Source organism: Macaca fascicularis, chromosome 3 (assembly GCF_037993035.2).
Source record: "Macaca fascicularis isolate 582-1 chromosome 3, T2T-MFA8v1.1".
In the NCBI taxonomy this organism is placed as follows: domain Eukaryota; kingdom Metazoa; phylum Chordata; class Mammalia; order Primates; family Cercopithecidae; genus Macaca; species Macaca fascicularis.
The window spans coordinates 178,538,600-178,559,964 of NC_088377.1; the positions used below are offsets into that span (position 1 = coordinate 178,538,600).

The 21,365-nt window shown below is 40.1% G+C and overlaps 1 protein-coding gene across 4 annotated transcripts in view; it reads left to right on the plus strand.

The window, feature by feature from the left end:
• The first annotated feature begins 1,273 nt into the window (after positions 1 to 1,273).
• The window catches only part of CHRM2 (cholinergic receptor muscarinic 2), a 157,304-nt gene continuing 137,212 nt past the window's right edge, over positions 1,274 to 21,365 (plus strand). For 2 of the 4 annotated variants that reach the window (XM_005550871.5, XM_005550869.5), the window contains exons 1-2: positions 1,274 to 1,609; positions 1,878 to 2,035. The gene's annotated coding sequence lies outside the window, so the exon portion shown is untranslated. Of the gene's footprint in view, positions 1,610 to 1,701; positions 1,791 to 1,877; positions 2,036 to 21,365 lie in introns of those variants that run through there. The other 2 variants (XM_005550872.5, XM_005550870.5) reach the window with 1 other exon arrangement.

Genomic DNA, 21,365 nt, shown 5'->3' on the forward strand with positions numbered 1-21,365 from the left:
CAAAAAGGGCAGAAACTTTCAGCTACAGCATTTCCATTTATCAATAAATTTACATTGCTATAAAATTAATCATTAGATTGTCAACTGTTACATAGATGTTTCATATGAAGTGTCTTTTCTTGTCAATAGGAATAGAAGCCTATAAAAACACAGGAGCGGTGGATTTTGCTATTCTGGATGCCCTTTAATACCTAGCAAAGCCCTGGACATCAAGAACTTAACAACTTAATTGACCATATTATATTATATCAATGTATCTTTAACTTGCTCTTTGGCTATCCCTGTGACCCAAAAAGTGATATGTCCAATTCTGGGCTATTTAATTTAAAGTTTCCACTTCTTGCTCTTTATTTGATTGAAGTTGGATGAGAAAAAATACAGCCTATGTAATATATATCGATGTTATAGTCACATACACATATGCCTTTACAAAAGCAAGTTTTGGCCTCAGCTACACTTTAGAATCCTATCATTGTACTTTTGTCAAATGAGGTTAGTATCTAAAAACTAATGGATACAATTATTGGAAGAAATTTCTCATTAAAATAAAGGAATAAACATCAGAGGCAGGTCTGAACACAGAAAGTTTGCATCCTAATTTTTTTTCATGGAGATCACAAATTCCCTGAAGCATCAAACATATATATATATATATATATATATATATATATATATATATATTCTGTGTGTATGTGTGTGTACATATATATATTCTGTATATATATATATTTTGTGTGTGTGTGTGTGTGTGTGTGTATTCTGTAGTCTACTGCCCATTAGGTGAAGAAAACATGGTCACTGTCTCATGTTTAAAATAAGAGAAAAAAAATTACTTCTCCTTCGAATACATTTGTCAACGCTCCAAAGAAATAAACAATATGTGAATAGTTCAGTACAATTATATATTTACAAAGCATAGGGGGTTTAGTCTAACATTTTCCCACCTGAATAAACAGAGCTTAAGTATCTCCGACAATCAAAAGGCAATACTGCGTTCTTCCCAATATGCCATGTCACCTTTGTAGCACTCACACACTTGCAGGGAAGGGACTCGGGGTTGGGGGTGGTTCTGATGTGGAAATTGCAGATGGAGAGCTGGGCTCTGGGGATGGAAATGGAGAGGAGCGAAAAAGAGCCTGGAGAAAAGGCTGTCATATTTGCTCAGAAGAACCGCCAAATCAGAGAGCACAGAAGATTTCATTGGGGGAGAGCCTTCAACAGCAACTAATCCTGTCATACTGAAAGAAAATTGTAAATGTTCTCTCCAGAAACTGTCCGTCCATTGCAGCTAATCGAACACACACGCACGAATACAGACACGCTCTCCTGCTGTACTAAAGGCGCCCGGGCGCAAAGACCTACGGAGCGCGCGCGGGCGCACACACACACACACACACACACACTCACACGCTCCAGGCTGCCGGTTGGCCAGAGCCTGGCAATCGCAGATTTCACCAGGAAATCGCCGAGATACCGGAATAGGTGTTGCCTCCCCAAAACTAATTCCTACTTCCCCAAGCACTTTGGTGAAGAAATGAATCCAACCCAGCTCGCCGAGGCATCCAGGTCTCCGTTCTATTTTGGTCTCCAGGCTCTTCGTGAAAGCCAGGTTTGAAAGTCTTGTTTGCTTCTCCTTTAGTGGTTTGGCGTGGAGGGCGGGGGCAGCGTCAATTTAACTCCAGTCTAAACCACGAACAGGTCACAGACTAGCCAAGTGGCTGAGACGAGTGTGGGGTGCGTGACTCTGCCTGCAAGCGCGCCAGCCCCGCAGCTCTCGCCAGAGCCTTTGGGTCGGTTCTCTCCCGCCTCTCCCGCCTCTCCCGCCCCACCCCTCCAGTGTCTCGGCATCAACTAATCTTTTCCTTTTCTTTTGCAAGATCAAGGGAGAAAGAGAACCGGCGGCTGGCCTCGGACTCTAAGCGGTGCGCAGCTCCAGCCCGGGCGGATCGGCCCTGAACCCACAAAGGGCTCCTCGCTCCTTCAAGCCTCCACCACCTCGCAGCCGGGGAGGCAACTGGAGCGAAACCAGCGACAGGTAAGGGCCCCGCGCTGTGCAGCTCTCCGCTTACCCACTCCGAGGACCCTGGCACCAGGGGTTCTCTTCCTTCATATCCCCCCAAACCGGACGCTCAGGGGTCGGGGCTTGGGGGAATTGGAGGGAGGTCCTCCCCACGTGCAGATTCTCAAACGGAAACTTTGGATCCTGGGGCTTGGAGGGTTGGGGGCAGTGATGGCGGGTATGGAAGGAAGGGGCAAATGAGGCACAGCGCGGGGCGGGGTACCCCTACGATTCCGAGGGTCACTGAGTCCAGCCGAATGTGGCGAAAACAGCCTCGGAGCCGCGCTGTCCCGGCATCGTTCCCAACAGCCCCCCATTCCCTCTACTGTTGCCGCCCCCCCTCCCGCCACCCACTCCAGATGCGGCCATGGACAAGACAAGGAGAGCTTCGTCCCTCCCGCCCCTCGGGTTCCTTCCTGCTGGGGTCTGACCGCGTCTTCTGTGCGTGTGGGATGGAGGCCCGGCTCGCCCGGGCTCCAGGCTGTCCCCCGGCTCCGCTTTCGAAGCAGCCCTCGGGGGCTGGAGAGGTTTCCCATTGCGGTCTCCGGGTCATGGCCAAGGAGGAGAAGCATTAAGAATGGGGGAAAGGGTCCCAAGACAAAGGAGAGGGAAGCATTCTGCAATCCTATTCTATTTTAGCCCCTCGCAGGAGCTAGACTGTCCGCCGTGGCTAGGGGACAAGGTCTCAGCCCGAAGCTCATGAGGTACCAGACTGTGCCTGGGCTTTGCCACCTAACTCACAACGGGTCCTGAACCGCCCCGGTAGTCCCCGGGGTCGTAGATTGGGGACCGCTGTACGCCTTCCCCCTCCCCCCAAGAATGTCCCTTGCAGTCCGCACCTGAGGTCCCAGGCAATCGCCGCTAACTTGTAGCTCTCGGACCCGGACAGGTGAGGTCCATGCCTGGTACCGGTAGACGCGCAGAAATTCCACCTATGCGCGCTGCCGGGCGCCCCTGGGGCCCCTCACGGGGTAAGTAGAGACTCCTCCGGGAGAGGTGAAAATTCCCCAGAATTAAGAACACACACGGCGGCACACCCTTTGCCTCCGTCGGCCTCCAGCACCCGCATCCCTTTCTCTATCTTCCTGCTCATCGCCGACCTCGAGGTTGCCCCGAGACACAAAATTGTCCCAGGCAGAGTCCACCGACCCGCCAGTCCCTGGCGATGTTGTCAAGGCTCTTGCATATACGGAAATACCAGCAGGGAGGGTCGCCAGGGGCAGAGAGGCTGGAGGAGAACAGAGAATTGGAGGTAAACGCGTAATGCCAGCAGAACTGTCGGTGGACATTTCACCCAGACCGCCCTCCCACATCCTTAGGTCAGTTCATCGCCACAGCACGTCTGTGACGGCGGCCACCCAGGGCTCCAAGTCTTCCAGCCCCGGCGCCGCGAGCCAAGAAGAATGCGGCGCCTTCCACTCCTCAAGCTCCGGAATCCCCCACATTGACTTTCTATTTCCCTTTCTTCTTTTCTTTTTTGTTTGTTTTGTTTTTCCTGCTCTTTTCTTAGCGCTGGGTGGCAGTGGGTATGTGGCAGCCGTGTGATTTGCCCTTCCCCTAGTACACGCAGCCAGAGACACAAGCACACAACGACCAGTCCCCACGCTCTGCCACACGCCCTCCAGAGCTCTGGCGCGCAGACCCTGCTCCACAGCTCGGGGCGCCTGCAGCCACCGCCAGGGTCATGGCCATGGCCCAAGCAGGGCTCAGAGGGTGGAGAGGGGAGTCAACCTAGACTCCAGAGAGAAACCTTGGGACAACCCTAAAGGCCTTCTGAAAACTGGAACTGGGTTAGGCACGAGGGGTGAGAGACTCTGGGGAAAACCGGCCGGGCTTGCGGAGCCCTGAGGGCTCCTGCGGCTGCAGCGCTGCAGACCGCCCCTGTCTCGCCCCGCCCCGCCGCTGGGCGTCCCCGCCAGCAGCCCACCCGCGGGCGGCAGCTTTTCTCCATCCTGCCCAGGGAAGTTCGATGCCTGGTGCTGGGATGCGCCAGCGCTTCTCTTCGCTTCTGACAATCCTGCCGTTTCCGATTCAGGGGGCTCTCAAAATGAAGCTTTTAATAAACTCCAGAGTAATGAACTCGGGATTGCGCGGCAAAGGCCGCGCATTGCAATTTGTGAGCAATCGATAAAAATGTGGAACCATATGATAGGAAATATATGCATTTTCATTGATAAGAAAAAAATAGAGATGATGATATCTTTAAACACAAGCCACAAACAGGCATACCTGTGCCATTATTGGGGAGGTAATAATAAAGGCACTGATGATCACAGAAGTAAAAACAGTTGACTTGGCCAAGAGACAATTTTAAGCTGGGAACTGTAGTCGGCTGCAGTTCAGAAAGTGGACTTTTGAGACTTGTCAAACGAATGGAAGAATTTTGTGCCAACAATGTCCCAGCTTTGCAGGCTTGGCAGCTGAGGACTCAGAAGTAATAAATTAATGCCAGGTGAATTGTTATTGTTATTACTATTATCAATAATGTGTTCTAGGTTGCAGCAATACAATAGATAAGCAACTTCCTATTGACTCTATTTGTTTTCCTGGGCTAGACAATAATGCCAATTAAAACTTAAAAAATTTAAGCTGACCCTAAAAAGAGGTGAGAACTCCAGTCAAATTTGTTTACCATTTTAAAATAAAGTTCTGTGAATGAGGTGGGATGGGAATGGGGGAAAGTTTTGGGACTCCAAATTCCCAGAGCTAGACTGCCTGAAAGATGCTTCGTTTTCCTATAAAATAAAGAGGCATGTTTGTTTGCAGAAGGGTGCTTGAGGGTGCCTGGAGGCGAACTGGAGTGAGCAAATAGGCATATTTGAATACTGTCATAGTTCCAGTAAAAGGGAACCCAAAGGGCATGTTTTCAGCTCTCAACTAACTTCAGAGACAGATGTGGAAAGAACTAGCAGGTCAAATACCAGTAAAAGTCCCTTTGGAGTGAGTTCCCACAGTCCCTCAATTTTGGGAGGCTTAGACTGTTGTCTTCATGTTAAAAAACAAACAAAAAAAAACTATATTGCTCTAAATTGGCCCTATCCCCTTCATTGCCCAGAAAGTCCATGTAGTCAAGCATCCGGATGTGTCTTTACTGGACAATTTTCCAATTGCAATTCCAATTCCAGAGCAGCCATTCCCAGGGCCAATAGGAATGGGTGGTTTCAGAAGTCCAAAGAAAACAACAGTCCCAGTCTGCTGGCAGGTGGGGAAGGCACAAAAAGCATGAATGACCTGTCTTCAATGGAAGCTAGGCTGGCTAATTAGGAGTCATATGTCTCTCTGACCTGCAACAATGAGTAAATTTAAAGCAAGGACAAAAGAGGGAGAAGAGGAGAAATTAGAATAAAAAGGAAATGAAGAGGGAATGGAACAGAGACAAATGAGGGCAAGAATCTGTGGGTATATCAATAATTGTGCTGGATTCAAACTCCATCACTGATGTCAGTCTTTGTTTAGACTATGCATATGTGAGCGAACCCCTTCTATTATCTTCACATGACCACCCAGACACCATTCTCAATCCTGCCTTAAACTTTTCCCACTTTACTCAATAGGATAGAGGCTGACAGAAACATTTTGCCACACAGTTCTCTTGAAGAACTGTTTTCCTTATTTAAACTTATATTTGACTTGCTTGAGATTTTATGACATGGACTCCCTGTGGCATAGTTCTCAATAGACTCCTATGTATCGAATACCACCAATGTCTACCTTGTGACTACTAACAACCCGCTTTTGTTTCCTGTACCCACTATGCCCACCTTTGGTTCATTGAGCAGGCGTCAGGACCTCTCTCATTTAAGATAAATGGCATAAGTGTACTGATTGCATGTCCCACAGCTCAGCTGGCCTATGTGGTGGAGGTGGTGTGTGGGGAAAGAGATGCAAGTCACCTTTCCTTAGACAGGTATTTTTGCTGAGTATGTTCTAAGTCCCTGGCATTATTCTAAGCATTTTCCCATATGATATTTTCTGTTTTGTCAGTTGCTTTAGACTCTGACTTAAAATACAGCCAGGCATACCTAAGAAACATATTAGATCTTTGTTGAATGAGTTAATACAGCAATCAATTTTCTCATTTTATCACTGCAACAATCCTATGTAGTAGATGTTATTTTCCACAGGAAGAAACCAGCATTCAGAGGGGTCTGATAATGACCCAAGACGATACAGCTAGTAAGTTGCAGCCCCTGGATTCAAACACAAGCTTGTTGGACTCCACAGTCTTAGTTCTTATAGTGTGTCGATTGGCTCTCTATAACTAGCTGTGGCACTTGTTTTCCCTGTGTTTGGGGAAAACAAAAGTGTGGCATTCAGAAGTTCAATGATGTTCTCCCCATCTGTTAATTCAACTTTGCATGTTTTTGTTAGATCCCCTAAACCTCAAGCAAAGAAGATGCAGAGCTGAATAGGTTCTTAGTTGGCACATGCTTGTTTTGTTTAGTCAGTGACTGCCTCTGTCAGAGGTAAACAAGGGCACTAAAATTTTGGCAGATGCCATTTTCACCTCTCAGCAATACTAAGACATTACTAAACAGAAGTTCTTTTGTCTGATGCAAAGTGATAAAAGATAAGTTTGATACCATTCAGCTGAGCTCATGATAGGAAGCAGATCAAGAGACTTTTTCAAGGTGACACAGCTAACCAAGAACTGCATAAGAACACACACATCCCAGTCCCAGTCTAGTTGTCTCTTCATTTTTTCATGCTAAATGAGTTCTCTTGTTCTATAAGATTGTTGGCACTTAGGATTCTGAATTTCAATGGCTCCATTTAATTTTAATTAGTATTTACTATCCACATGTGCTTTGAAAAGTAAAATGTTACTTTGTAAACTGCTATTAGCAAAGAATGAGGTAGGTTCCAGTTGGTTTGCCTCTTTCCACTCTTTATATATCTTTGTCTTACTTTATTTATTTCTCTTTTTTTTCTTCACATGTTCTAGCTCCTTCTTTTATACTATGACCTAAATATACAATCATCTTAACTGGTGCTGTTACCATGGTAATGTTTCATGGTAGATAAGGGTACACACTAAAAACTCGGTTTTCTCAGTTTCTTTCATTAGTAATGGAATTCCTCCTGTCTCTCTCTCTCTTTTTTTCTCTCTCTGTCTTCCCCCATGCCCCCTGCCTCTCTCTCTGCCCCCTTCCCTCTCCCCTCTTCCCTCCCAAATCCAAGCTTTCACTGAATGATGCCCTCTGGTGTTCAATAACTGGAAGCACATTGGATTGGATAGGACAAGGACATCCTTTTTAAAGCTTAGGGAGAATTTCAATTTCAATCAAAAATTCAACTGGACCTAAGCAAGAAGGACTTTGAATTAATATGTTTTTAAGCAAAGAGATTAGTAGAATACATTTGTTGTCTGGGCATGTCAAATGTTGTTTACTATGTATACAGTTACGGCAAAGGGGTGGGAAGGATATTTATATCCTTACATGTTTAACATTGTTATGAAAATGTTCTTATGGAAGACAAAGAGATGCCACTGAGATATCCCTGGGAGGATAGTCAGAATATTTTGTACATTTAAGTCTTTAAGACTTCTAAATGGAAGTTTTCTATCTTTAGAATGGAAACATTTTTCTTGCTGGATATATATATGTATACATATGCATATATACATATACATATATACACACATGCATAATATATATAGGTATATATATACACACACACACATACACATGAGAAAGAAAAACAGAGTGGAGATATTTGTTAGATGAGAAACGCAGAAGTTTTACTCTTACTTACATGATTGTGTGAATAATCATCTCAAGCTGCCCATTTTTGTTAATCCCTAAATACATGGAAAACTAGAAGTGAGGTTGATATGATATAAACATATCTTCTTTCTTTCTCACTCCAAATTCCACTGCTGCCCTCTCATCAGTCCCCAGGTTAAATCTGTTCCCTGAGAGGCTTCCCTAGAATCCATCCCCCTCTTTCCATCCAGGCATCTCTTCAGACCTTTCGCACCTCTCACATGAACTATCACCAGAGCCACATGCTTCGAACCGGCCTCCCACTCTCCAGTCTTTCTCTAGTACAAGCTACTCCTCACACTGCCAAAGTGACCTTTCTAAAATGCAAATCTGAACATGTCATTCTCCTGTTAAAAATTCTTCAGTGTTTCTCAACTGTCTAGGATAAACCCTGAAATCAAATCCACATAAGAGCTTCCATAGCTGATCAGAGCTGTTTTGCCAACCATCTTTCTCCCAGGCATTTCTTCATCCTCCCACTGCACAAGGAGAGAATCCATATGCATAGCTGAGTGTACATATACATAGTGTAGTGTAATGACTGGTACGGTGTACATGCTAAATAACTACTGGCCAATATATTTATTTCCCCTTTATTCTCCTCCTCCTCTGCCTCCTCTTCATGGAATTTATTATTATTACCAACAGGTAATGATAAGCTTCACACTTATAATCTAGCCCTTCCTCAAACTAATAATAATACTCATGAAAAGGTATGATATAATATGATGAATTTAATGAATATTTTACATCCTCTATCTCATTTAATCTTTCACAGCCAGGTGCCTCACCTGGCACCCACTAGGTGCTCAGTATATGCCTGTTATTTTTATATGCCTAATCAATATAATAATAATGACATTTTTGGCCCTTATTATTCATAGCAATGTGTTTTGGAAGGTGAAGTCATGGGTATTTGTATTTTAAAAAACAAATTATTTACAAAAGGAGTTAACTTATAAAAATGCTAGGCAACTTGGATGGTTTTATCTGGTGCTGGTAGTAGAGTAACAGCTAGAACTTGTTAGGGATACATTTGAGGTGAGAATAGAGGCCATATTTTATAAATGATGGCAATATACACTTAAATTTGTATCTTTATCTTCTCTTTAAAAAGAAACCAAATGCCCTGATGTTTCCAAATAACACAATTAAGTGGAATTTTTAAAATCACTTTCTATTTTCAAAATAATTTTACTATTTTATTGCATAGTGTGCCACCCCATAGATATGAATAGTACCCCTCCATTTTATTGTATCAAAGAAGTTGTAGGCAACTTCATAGGCTAAGTGCTAGTTTAAGTTCAAATTTCCAGCACACGGACAATGAGTAACAGCAACAATAAAACTGAGGATCTACATTTTTAAGATCAGTGCAAATACACAACAAAAACTATGGTAGCAAGGCAGTCTTTTGAAGCTATCTGTATTTATTGAGCTCAGAAAAGCAGGACCTCTCTTTTCTGAGGCTGAGAATCCTAAATACCCTTGAATATTGACCTCGTGGCAGAACTGGGCCCACTTTTTCAAAAGTCAATATTCATAGTCACCACATATATAGTGCTTTAAATGATAAGATTATGAATTATGTAAATAACTATTATCTTCTAAGAAGTCATTTAAAAGAGATTAATTCACAGGTTGGATTATCTGAGATACTTTATTCCTCTTGTAAAGATGTTGAGTCAGGCTGGGAGTTAGGCCCAGGAATCTAGATTTTTAAGAAGCCCCTTCCATGATACTGAGGTGGGAAATCACAGGACTACATTTTAAATAACAGATTGATGAATTGGAATGTAAAAGGCATCAAAGAGGAAAGAAGATAGGATGTATAACTCAAATGTCACTGCCAATAGTACCATATGTGTTTTCCATTAGGGCTGGGATGGAGAGCTTTGTTGTAGCCAGAGACTTTTTGATTTGTTAGGCAAATTCTAGTGTGAACAATGAATAACAATTCAGGACAGCTATAGATTAAGAAGCATATCTTTCAATGTAGAGGAAACCTAGATACCTGTGTGTTTACATGGGACACAGTCCCATCTGCATACAATATATCCTTGGAGTTAAATCAGTCTCAGCTATTTAAGAAATAAGTACTTGATTTCTTTTCTATTTCTTGTTTTATTTTTTTCTTCTTAAATTCCTTTCATTAGTTTAATATCTTCACAGATCATATATATCTTCATGATTCCAGAGCTCCTCTCTGCATTCTTCTATCTGGTGTTCTATGTGGATTATTATTATTAATGTAGCTGGATCAAGCACCTGGACTTCTTCCTCTTCTTTCTCAACTCTAGTGGAGGAGTCAGGGAAAGCCAGAGAATTGTCTTAAATGTTAATGCTGATACATTTCACTGTCATTGTTGCAAAATGTTGTTGCACTATGATGATCCCAAGTAACAGGCGGATACAATACCTCCTCTAGGAATAAGAAAGTTATAATGACCTTTCTTGATGTTATTGTTCACTCTTAGTCATGCTGATGATTCTTCTGTTTGAATAAAGCAAATAAGCCATTCCTCACTTCCTCATTCATGCCAAGCCAATGAACAAGACAGAATCACGTTGGAAAACAAGCCCGTTATTTCTTATTTAATTAACTATCAAGGATCTCTTTAGGAGGAATGTGATTGTGAGCTAAATAATTACCTGAAGCCTAAGGTTTCTTCCTTTCTATAAAAGATAAGCACGGAATAATTTGATTGGTAAAGAAAAAAATACATTTCGCACCCTGTTTTACACTGTTGAACAAGATGAAGACTTTCTAATACTCTGCCTTGCTTGGCACTATTACAAAGGGAAGAGCTTCTACGGTAACCAGCATGAAAATAGAAAGTGATAAGAAAATTCTACTTAATTGTGTTCTTTGGAGAGCATCAGGGCATTTGGTTTCATTTTAGGGAGAAGATAAAGAGCAGCCCCAGGGCCAAAGCATGTTTCCCAGACATGCCTACCGTTTTCTTGCTTTATCCTCCAAATTACTTTTCTATCAGATTTTATCAGTGGAGGGGGCAGTTATGTCTTCACATGTAAGCCTAAATAATAAAGACTTTATTTTTCTTTGTGCTATGCTGGATGGAGGTAGTGAAGGCAGGAGGAGGGGTAGATGATACAGGTTTAATTTCTATTCTCTCTGGCAACTGGGTATCATTCAACAGTAAACAAGCAATCTCAGTTTTGCTTTACTTTAAAATAAGCCTGCCTGGATATTTTCCATGACTAGTTATATCCATATTAGGGGAAATTTCAGAATTTGGGGTGAGATACTCTTCTGTGACAATAATAATGGCAACAAAAACCATGAGATGACAGCTGCTGTTTTTTGAGTGTTTACCAAATTTTAGAACCTATGCCATTTCTTTACATGTATTGTTTCTATACCTCATGCCCAATCTATGTGATAAATTTATTCCTTTTTCTTTCTAAATCTTGAAACCGAGGCTTATTGACACTAAACAATTTATTCTAGGTCTAAGAGTGAGTATGTGGCTTTCGGCATTATTCCCACATCTAAGGTCAAAGATCAGCTTTTAATGTTTTTTTGTTTTGGTTTACTATACCACAAGAAATTCTTTCAGAGGGTATCCCAATATATTATTTGGCATCTAATTCTGATAAGGAAAAAGAGAGAGAGAAGAAAATGAAATAGAAGCAAATCTCACTTCTAGTCAGTGTTCAGAAAATGAAGTCATGAAAACAGACTTCATGGTAAAGGAATCAGTCTTAGGTGAAGTTTTAGAATCTGTCTCCTGGCAACTAACCTCCTGGCTTAGTATAATTTATAGGCTTTGAATTTAAAAGTCCTTGAGCCTTCATAACTATGAAGCTCTTTCTAGGCACAGAGGTGGAAAAAGTCTCAGCAAGGCTTTCAGGTATGAAATTTCCAAGGCATACAATATTTATTGATGCTTATATAACATACATATGTTGCAACATTTCTGTTGATTAGGAAAACATTAAGTATTGGTAAAATGTCATTATTTGATCTCCTTCTATTTCATACTGTAATATCTCTTTCCTTCCTCTGCAAAACAATTGCCATTACTTAACCTTAACTTCTGCATTGCAGATGCACAAACAAAAGGCCAAAGAGGTTAGATGTCCTAAGGGATAAACCTGCTTGGAATAATTCTGTTCCTGTTTACATGTCCATTGTTAACTAATCACTTATTTGTATGCCCCCATACCTTCTGGCAATCATGACTGTCTACTGGTAAATGATAACACCAGCTAATTTCTTTTCCACAATTAATTGAAATTTTACACTCTTACATTTCAATATCAGTCAATATTTTTACATACTGACACTTTTAATCAAGGATTATCTTTCACAAGGGAGCTGTAACAGGGCCCTAATTAATTAAAGTGATAATTACTCCTCTCCCACGCAGTTTGTTAGTTACATAACACATTCTCCAGGAAATTCACATCCTTAGCATTCCTCTTTAAATTTCTCTCATTTATAAGGAGATACCTTGGCTTCTATCTCTGTAAGAATTTACTGAAAACTCAAATAATTTTTATCTTCTAGCATTAGGGAAAAAAGGCGGCCATCTTTATTTTCTAGTAAGTTTTCATATTCGAACCAAATAAAATGAGATTTTCTTATCATTGAAATATTCAATTTGAATCGCAGGGGTCATTTTCATGGGAAAAAACCGAGGTTGTCAAATGACTCCCCTTTGCTATTCACCAGCTTATTCCAGCTTCTTCATCACAATGCAAGTTCCTGTGGTCCATTCCTCTTGGATCTTTTTTTTTTTTTTTTTTTGCACTTCCATTCCTCAGCTACAATTGCTCTTGCCTCTCTGTAATTTTTCTTAGTGCGTAAGGTTTGTTACATTTTCTGGTACGGTTTAATTCCGTTATTTTAGTAGACATGGAATCTAGAGTATTGGCAATTATTGGCAGTCTTGCTCTCTTCTCCTTTAATAGCTATTGCCCCTGTTTCTATATTTTGGCATCTCTTGGTGTCTGAGATGCACTTTCAGAAATAATTGATGGTGACTCTAAATTCATTCAGTTTATTCCCTAAGACTTGGGAATCCAGATCATTGAAATCTCTGCACCAAATATTGGTCAGATTTGCTAAAGATCATTCCTGTTTGGTTTGCATATTTTAATTAAATTACTGTGACTTACTCATTTCACTTGCAGTAAACATTTGACTACATTTTAAAATTATTATTTCTCCCAAACTCCTGAGTGTTCTTACTTTACTTTTCTAATACATGCGAAAATGAAATTTGATACCAAGATGTCAGTTATCTAAAATTCAATTAGCATTTTTTCTGTTACTATATATAATTATTATATATAGTAATATATAATATTACTATATTACTTATATATTACTTATATTATATATAAGACTCCTTTTTTTTCTTGCTGCAGTAGTTTTTTTAAATAGACTTTAGTTATCAGACCAGTTTTAATTTCACAGCAAAATTGAGAAGAATAGTTTTCATATACCTTCTGGCCCCATACACACCTGCTCCTTTCCATTATCGACGTCCCCCACCAGAGTGACACATTTGTTTCTATTGATGAACTACATTGACATATCAGTATCACCAGAGCCCACAGTTTACATTAGGGTTCCTGCTTGTTGTTGGGCATTCCCTGATTTTGGACAAGTGTATAACAGTATGTAGACACCACTGCATGTATGTAGCATCATACAAAGTATTTCCACTGCCCTAAAAATCCTCTGTGCCCCTTCCATCTATTTCTCTCTTTGCCTTAACTCCTGACAACCACTGATTCTTTTATTGTCACTATAGTTTGCCTTTACAGACTGTCATGTAATTGGAATCATACAGTTTTTTTAGAATGAATTCTTTCACTTAGTAATAACTTTCTTTCACTTGGTATGTAAATTCAAGTCATTTAAGGTTCCTCCATGTCTTTTCATGGCTTGATAGTTTCTTTCTTTTTAGCACTGAATGATAGTCCATAGCATTCATTTTTCTTTGTGATTTTCATTAAATCAGTAAATGTTTTGCCATGTTTCTTGAAGATTATTAGAGAGTTTTTTTATTTTTGCCATTATATTATTTTATTCTTGTTTTGTATTTTCTCTAATCTTACATTTCCATATTCTTAAGCTCTCTAGAACTTTCTAAAAGTGATCACAGAACTCATGCTCTGAATATTTTAATTCTCTTTTTCATTTTCCTTTAACCCACCATATCCCTATTTCAGTACTTAGAAAAGAGTACTTAGCATCTTAAAAGATGCACTTTCTTAGCATCTTGCAGTTTTTATTTAACTGTCTTTATTTTCCCGTGAATATATCTTTTACAGGATTTTAAAAATTCAGACAAAAAAACCTTTAACTTCTCTCTCTTGAAAGATTTAAGTGGTTTGTTTTCCAAGTTTGGACAACTCTTCTATTTCTCTGAGCGTGTAAATTCAAGAAGAGGAGAGGAAAAAGTATTACAGGGCTGTTTACTTTCCACTTCTCTTTCTCACATCATCTTCTAACCTTCAGCAGCCATGGCTATGTTGAAGCTAAGTTGAAAAACTGAAAACCTAGTTGAAAGACCATTTTATGCAAGACCATACTGACCCCTAAATAACCTTTAAATGAAACACCATAAATCTTTTTTGTTTTACCAATAGCAGACAGAGTATACTTGTTCCTATTTGAGAAGTAAGGGAAGTCCTAAGAGGTTCTTAGTATTCCTCTGAGGTGTTTTCTCTATCCTCTGCCTTTAGGAAAATCGATACTGTTTGAACATTGGTCTAGTCCCTCCAGCTATTTAGACACCGGCTTTACACATGGAAGCTAATGGAACCCACTTATTTAACTTGACAATCTAACCTCTTCACATACCTACTCTTTATCTTACACTCATACCTTATATTCAACTCCTTTATACAAGATTCTTTTGATGTTCTCCAGTTTCATTAAAAGAAACCTGCTCCATAAGGACGGGACTTGTATTCCCTCCTTTCTTCCTCCTCCCCTTTCTTCTCCCCCTTCTGCTCCTCCCCCTCTTCACCCTCCTCCTCCTCTTCCTCTTGTTTCTCTTCTTTTCCCCTCCTCCTCGCCTTCCTTCTTCTCAGCATTGAATTTGATGCCTGCCTCTATTCTTGGCACATAGCAGAGCTCAATAAATATTTATTTAATGATATTTTATGCTAGTAGTCTGCTAAGAGTTCCAAGTTTCCTACTATCCCAATCTGCTTCTTCTGTTGGTTTCAAAATACCAAGTTATTCTTTTCTGAAATAGCTCAAAGAAACTCTTTCTAGGTAAAATTTTTCTTTGAAAATAAAACTTCCTTTCTGATAAATGTTTCCACTTTCGAAACCAATATTTTATCTAAGCCTGAGCAAAATTTACTCTAGGCCATGCTTATAGGTATATGGTAATATTATTTTGTTTAAGCTGAATCTAATTAATCTCAAACACATGCACTTTTAAAGAGACAAGACTTGTTTACGCATATCATACATGTTAAAAGAAATTGTATCCAGCTAAACATTGCATATGATTTAAACAGACTGTTTTTTCTCATATTAGGGATGGATTTAGTAGTTTTCTATTTTTACTTGACCCTATGTAAAAGATAAATGAAAAAAGATGAAGAATAATATACCTCATGAAACTAAGTAACATTCTGGATAATTTGCCAGGCAATATAGTCTTAGCCTTACTCAAAAGGGGAAGGAGAAGTACTACACGTAGGTGCCCACTTTCATCTATTCTCTTACTCTTTCATCTGTTAGGAGGGCTTCGAGTTCCCTCCTAACAGCACCACTTCTGCCTTAACAGTTACAGTGGACCTAAGCTCCTTAGCAGCAGGGATCTTCCACTTATCTTCTCCACCTTCTAGTGAGCTTAGAAGGAGAAGGTTTTGGCATCTTTCCCTGTCTTGAGCCTCTGGTGTCTCCCAAAGGGTACTACAGTTTTGGGCAGTACAAAGTAGTGGATAAGTATATTCAGTTTGGAGACAACTGTGTCATTGTTAGTTTACCTTTAATATCCTCACCTTCATGGATTTAAAGATTTAGTGGGGTGTCCAACATCATCTAGTCTGATGCCTTTATTTTAGAGTAAGGAGACTTACTAAGGGTAAACATAGTCGTAGCTTATTATGTGGGTGACAGTGATCAGAAGTGATAGAAACAAGATTTTTAGTCTGAATGTCTTGACAACCCATTGTCAATTTCATCACCCTACAATGATTACTCCTATGGAAGGCTCCACATGATTATTTTCAATCTTAGACTTTTATTCCTTCTAAGAAAGATATGAGGCTATCAATATTCTTTGTTATTCTTTCTGGTTTGTGTGGGACTTTTGATTCTGTTTTTCACCTTTCCTCTCCTGTTTCCCTGATGTTTTTCAAAGGAATCTTACAATTTAGTGGTAAGATTTTGTTGAAAAGGCTGGATTCAAACATAAGTGATTGTCAGAACTTTAATGATGGGTATCAAATGACGCCAACCTATCAGAACATGTGTTGGCCACTGTGTTATTCTTTGGGTCCCTGCTGAGAATCAATCCGGGTTCAATAAGCTACTTTAATCTGAAAGCGTCTACTTTCTTGCTTTCCAGATGTTTTGGAAATATAATCTAGTCATTTTTTCCTGCTGAATTGCCTGTAAATGATTAGGGTTTTCATTAATCATTGCAGTAACTACTTGGAGTAATGTATTTTAAAAAGTATAATCTTGCAACTTTACATGATGGAGAATAATTGAAAACTAATTACACGACGAGTTTGTTCCCTGGAGATGTATGACAACTTCAAAAGCTGAAGAAAGAATGATGGATGAACTCTTTTATAAAACGACATCAAAATCTGCTTCTATCTTTTGCTTTCCCAGTTCCTAAGGTCATTAGAAAACTCTGTTGTCATGTTGAATGCCAAATTTGCAAAAATTGTCTGTGCAGTGTCTTTAGAGTAAGAAAAAAAGACAAATTAGAAAGCCGTATTTTGATGTCATCTCTCCTAATTCTGTCAAAGTGTTTTTCTTCCAAATAGCAGATTACTTCATCCTAAAGTCTTGATAACCATAAATGTAATCAGCTTTGCCATAAATGTTTTCAAAATGAAATGCCTTTTTTTTTTTGGTTGTCTTTTTTGCTTTGTTTTTTATCAGGGGAAAGTGGAAGGAGAAGCAATTGGTGGTGGGTTGAGGAACTGGTGTTTTCTGAGACACTGAGCATTTCATAGTCCAGAGAAATTCACAATTAGGTGATAGAATGTGCTCCCAGACCACTGTCACTTACACTGGGAACGTGGTGTCCTCCTGGGGAATGTTGGGAAGGCACTTGCAAAGCTATTTTAAGAGGTGTTTGGAACTGTGAGATGACAGGGAAGTACAGGAGAACATGACAGAAGCCTTGTTTGTAAATACTGTATTCTCTTTAGGGGCTACTCAGTGGCAAAATCAAAAAGATGTTTTGCCAGACGATAAAATGGCTCATCTTTACTTCCTAAGAGAATTCCACATCCAGTGAAGATCAAAACTTAAAATGAAAACATTTTAACGACTCACAGAAAATCAGTTTTTCTGTTTGTTTGGTTGTTGATTTTGTGTCTTTCCTAGTGTGAGCTCCCTAATCTTATAGATGAGCTGATGCTATTAGTTGCTACCAGTAATCCACCAGTAATCCATCAGAACACAGATGGAACTTCGTCAGAGAAACTGTATTTGATAAGGCTGAAAGATAATTTGCTTCAATCTTTTTAGAAAATGTTTTGTTCCTCTTTATAGAGACCCAAAGGAAAAAGAATTTGGATGGGGATGGCAATTCTGTCACAGTTTATCATCCCTCCTTAGCAATGCACCAAAGAGAGAAACAAATAGGACCTCAAAAATTTCCCCCTTCCTGGTCTGTGACAACCCCAAAGATTCCAAAAAGAGTTGGAGAATGGCTTGCTTGCAAAAATGAGCAGGTCTCACATACTCCCTTCAACTCCATCTCCTAAAAATAATTTAAATTTCAGGGGTATGATCTGTATAGCCACATAAAGAGGACATTGTCCATACTTAAAACTGAGAAAGATCCATCATTCATGTCAGTAACATTTTCATCTTATTATTCTGCATTTTAAACTTACATTTCTGTCCCCCTGCAGTATTCAGTCAGTTGGTTATTGTATATAAAGAGCATATAAGTGCTTTATAAGCAACAGACATTAATGCACTAGAAATGGTTATTTATTCTTCACCGTATATTTCTGCAGACTTAGTTACATACAGGTACTATACTAGACATCTAGAATACAAAGGTGATTCATCATAATTCTAGCCTTTACAGTCTGTCCTGAGAGATCAGATGAGGAAAAAACAATGATACACAATATACAGGTGATAAACCAGAGACATTAAGACTCCTCGAATCACAGGGAAAAATTAGACTAACCCAGCTGAATCTTGGTTTAATAAAGCACTAGAGTCAGTGGGGGTCTTACTGAATTGAGGGGGGAAGAGAAAGGACTTAGCAGAAGAGGGTAGAGCATGTACCAACACATAGGAATGGAACATTCAGAGCCCTGGATGTTATTCTCAGTAGCTACAGCCTAGGGTGGTTTTGGGGAAATGGAAAGGAAGGCTGAAACATAGGTTAGGCCAAACTGTGAAACAGTCAGTACGCATCCAAAGGTCTATACCTATCCTGTTGGCTACCATAAGCAAAATCTGTCATCGAAGGGAAACATTTTATGTTTAAATCATATGCCCTACACCATCCTATTTCACTTGACATTTACCTAAAAAGGTAATTAAAAATCCGGGTAGAATCATGGATAGATTAGTTAGATTGGTCAAATGGCAACATCTAGCTTATGATATCTGCCAAAATTGTGTAGTACCTTGTGTTAAGGAAATGGGTCCGTGAAAACACCAAGTGACAGTTCTCTAGTTTTATGTGACTTCTCTCCATTCATAACTTCAAACGGTCTGGGCTTTGGGTAAACAGTAGCCTCATTCATATGTGTACAGTAAAGGAAGTGCCCAAAGCACTGAAAGAAGCCAAAAATTTACCCCATTGCTTTCTGACTCCTCTTTGAGAAGAAGACTCACAGATTCTTGCCACTAGTATACTTCAAAGTGTAATTTCTTGTAGATCTGAGGCAAGGTGTGTGAAACACAGTGCCCAGATATCATCTGGTATGGATTTAGGAAACTTGATTTTATGTAGTGGTTCTAATTGAAAAATTCTGAGCCAGGCACAGTGGCTCATGTCTGTAATCACAGCACTTTGGGAGGCCAAGGCAGGTGGATTATTTAAGCCCAAGAGTTTGAGACCAGTCTGGGCAACATAGGAAAACCCTTCTCTACAAAAAATACAAAAAAAAAAAAAAAAAAAAAAAAAAAAAAAAAAAATCTAGCCAGGAATGGTGGTGCACACTTGTAGTCCTCACTACCTGGGAGGCTGAGGGGGTGGATAACTTGAACCCCTGGCAGGTTGAGGCTGCAGTGAGCTATGATTGCACCACTGCACACTAGCCTGGGCAACAGAGTGAGACCCTGTCTCAAAAAGAAAAAAGAAAATAAAAATTCTATAGCCCATCATGCCTCAAACATACCTAGTAGATTGGGTGTCTCGGTTGGGGTTTCAGAACATATATCCACCACTTCATCTTTCCGTAAGATGTAGGCCAAATGATATGAAGTAGCAAATAAGTAGTCAAACAACTCAAAAGATCTAGTGTACAGCATGAGGACTACAGTTATTAACAGTGTATTGTATTCAGGGTTTTTGCTAAATGAGTAGATTATAGCTGCTCTTGGCATGGGGCAGTGAGACTGCTTAACTCTGTGAGATGATGGCTATGTTAATTTATTCTACTATACTAACCATTTTATTATATGCATTTTATTAACCATTATATTATATGCATTTTAGAAATGCTTTGCTTAAAAAACCTTTACAATTTTCAATGGATTAATGCATCCATCACCTCATTTGCTTTTCACAAAAAAAAATCCCACAGGATAGTAACAATGCATTGAGGACATTTAGAATTATCAGTCTCTGGTGACTTGTCCAAGGTTACACAGCTTGAATGAGAATCCAGATTGCCCAACTCTTATACTCTTGGGTTTTTCATCCTTCCTTACAGTGATAAGGATGAAATCTCACTGTGCCATTGCCAGAAATACCCTGAGTGTGTGACAAAAGTTAACAGGCACCACCTCACCCATAATTAATTCTCCAGAGAAGTGAGTTAAGAGTGATGAGTCCAAACTTGTCTCTTGAATCAACTCACCCTCAAAGAACAGAGAATTCATTGTGAAACTCAAAACCTCACTGACCATGCCTCAGAAGAATTATTCCATTTCCTCCTGAGGAAACCAAGTGTTCTCTCAGAAAAGGAGATAAAGAAATACCTGCTGCTGGATCTCTGTGAAGCAGTTCCCCCTTTTGGGAAACTTAGGGTTTTATATATTTTTTTAAATTTTACTTGAAAATGTCTTGTGATCAATTGTGTCCCCATTTTACATTTGAAGAAACAGATGTGAAGAGAAAAAGTTCTCTCTCCTTTGAGGCACTTTGATGGCTACCTTTGATTACCGAGAAAACCTTAGGTCAGGAGTCTTTGGGAAGGCAGAGTTGGAGTAAAACTCTCTCTAGGATTTTCAAATCCTCAGGATTGAACATTAGCTTTCTCCTGAGAGCCCTGAAGGCAGCTCTCTGAGACTTCCTGACAGACTCCACTTTCCTCAGGGCTGAATTAGCAATTCCCATTCTTTTTGCTTCCTTCCCCTGGCTCTGCCAGATGTGTTGCTTTGCCCTGCTATATTAAAACAGGAGAATTTTACCTGGGAGCTGCCATGCCCATCGAGTCATAACTTAGTCCACGGGCCCCTATCATGAAACCTAAGAAAGGCCTTATTGTCTTAAAATAGACAGGAGACAAATTCCCCTCTTCCCTGTGACGTCTGCTAAATGTACCTGTCCCCGCCCATTGCTGCACTGGGGAAAGGAAAGATACCATATATCTAAGCACCTGTCTGATTTAATCCTTGCTTCAGCCTATGGGAAGAAATTGACCTGTTGTTGGAAGCTGTGGGAATTCAGTGAGAAATATTTTAGCAGGTTTTCAGAAAGGAATTACATATGTGAATAGGAGTAACATTTTTCAAGTCACACCAATCATCAGCACTCAACCTGTTGGGCAAAAGGTCTCTGTGGTGGGGAATGAGTTTAAGAAATGAGGGATTAGCACTTTCAGCTCAGGCTGTGTGATGATGAGCCCCTTGCCTCACAATTTCCCTTAATTTAACATGGAGGATGATCTATTTTATGTCTTTCAGTGGGAAATCCTAGGAAGAGTTATTCTTGTTAGTAAAATGAGTCAGGAACTGCACAAAGAATATTGGTGAGCTTGTTCCAATTAAAAGTAATTACCGATTCAATCACGCCTGTAAATCCCATCACTTTGGGAGGCCAAGGCGGGTGGAACACGAGGTCAGGAGCTCGAGACCATCCTGGCTAACACGGTGAAACTCCTTCTCTACTAAAAAATACAAAAAAATTAGCCAGGCATGGTGGCGGGCGCCTATAGTC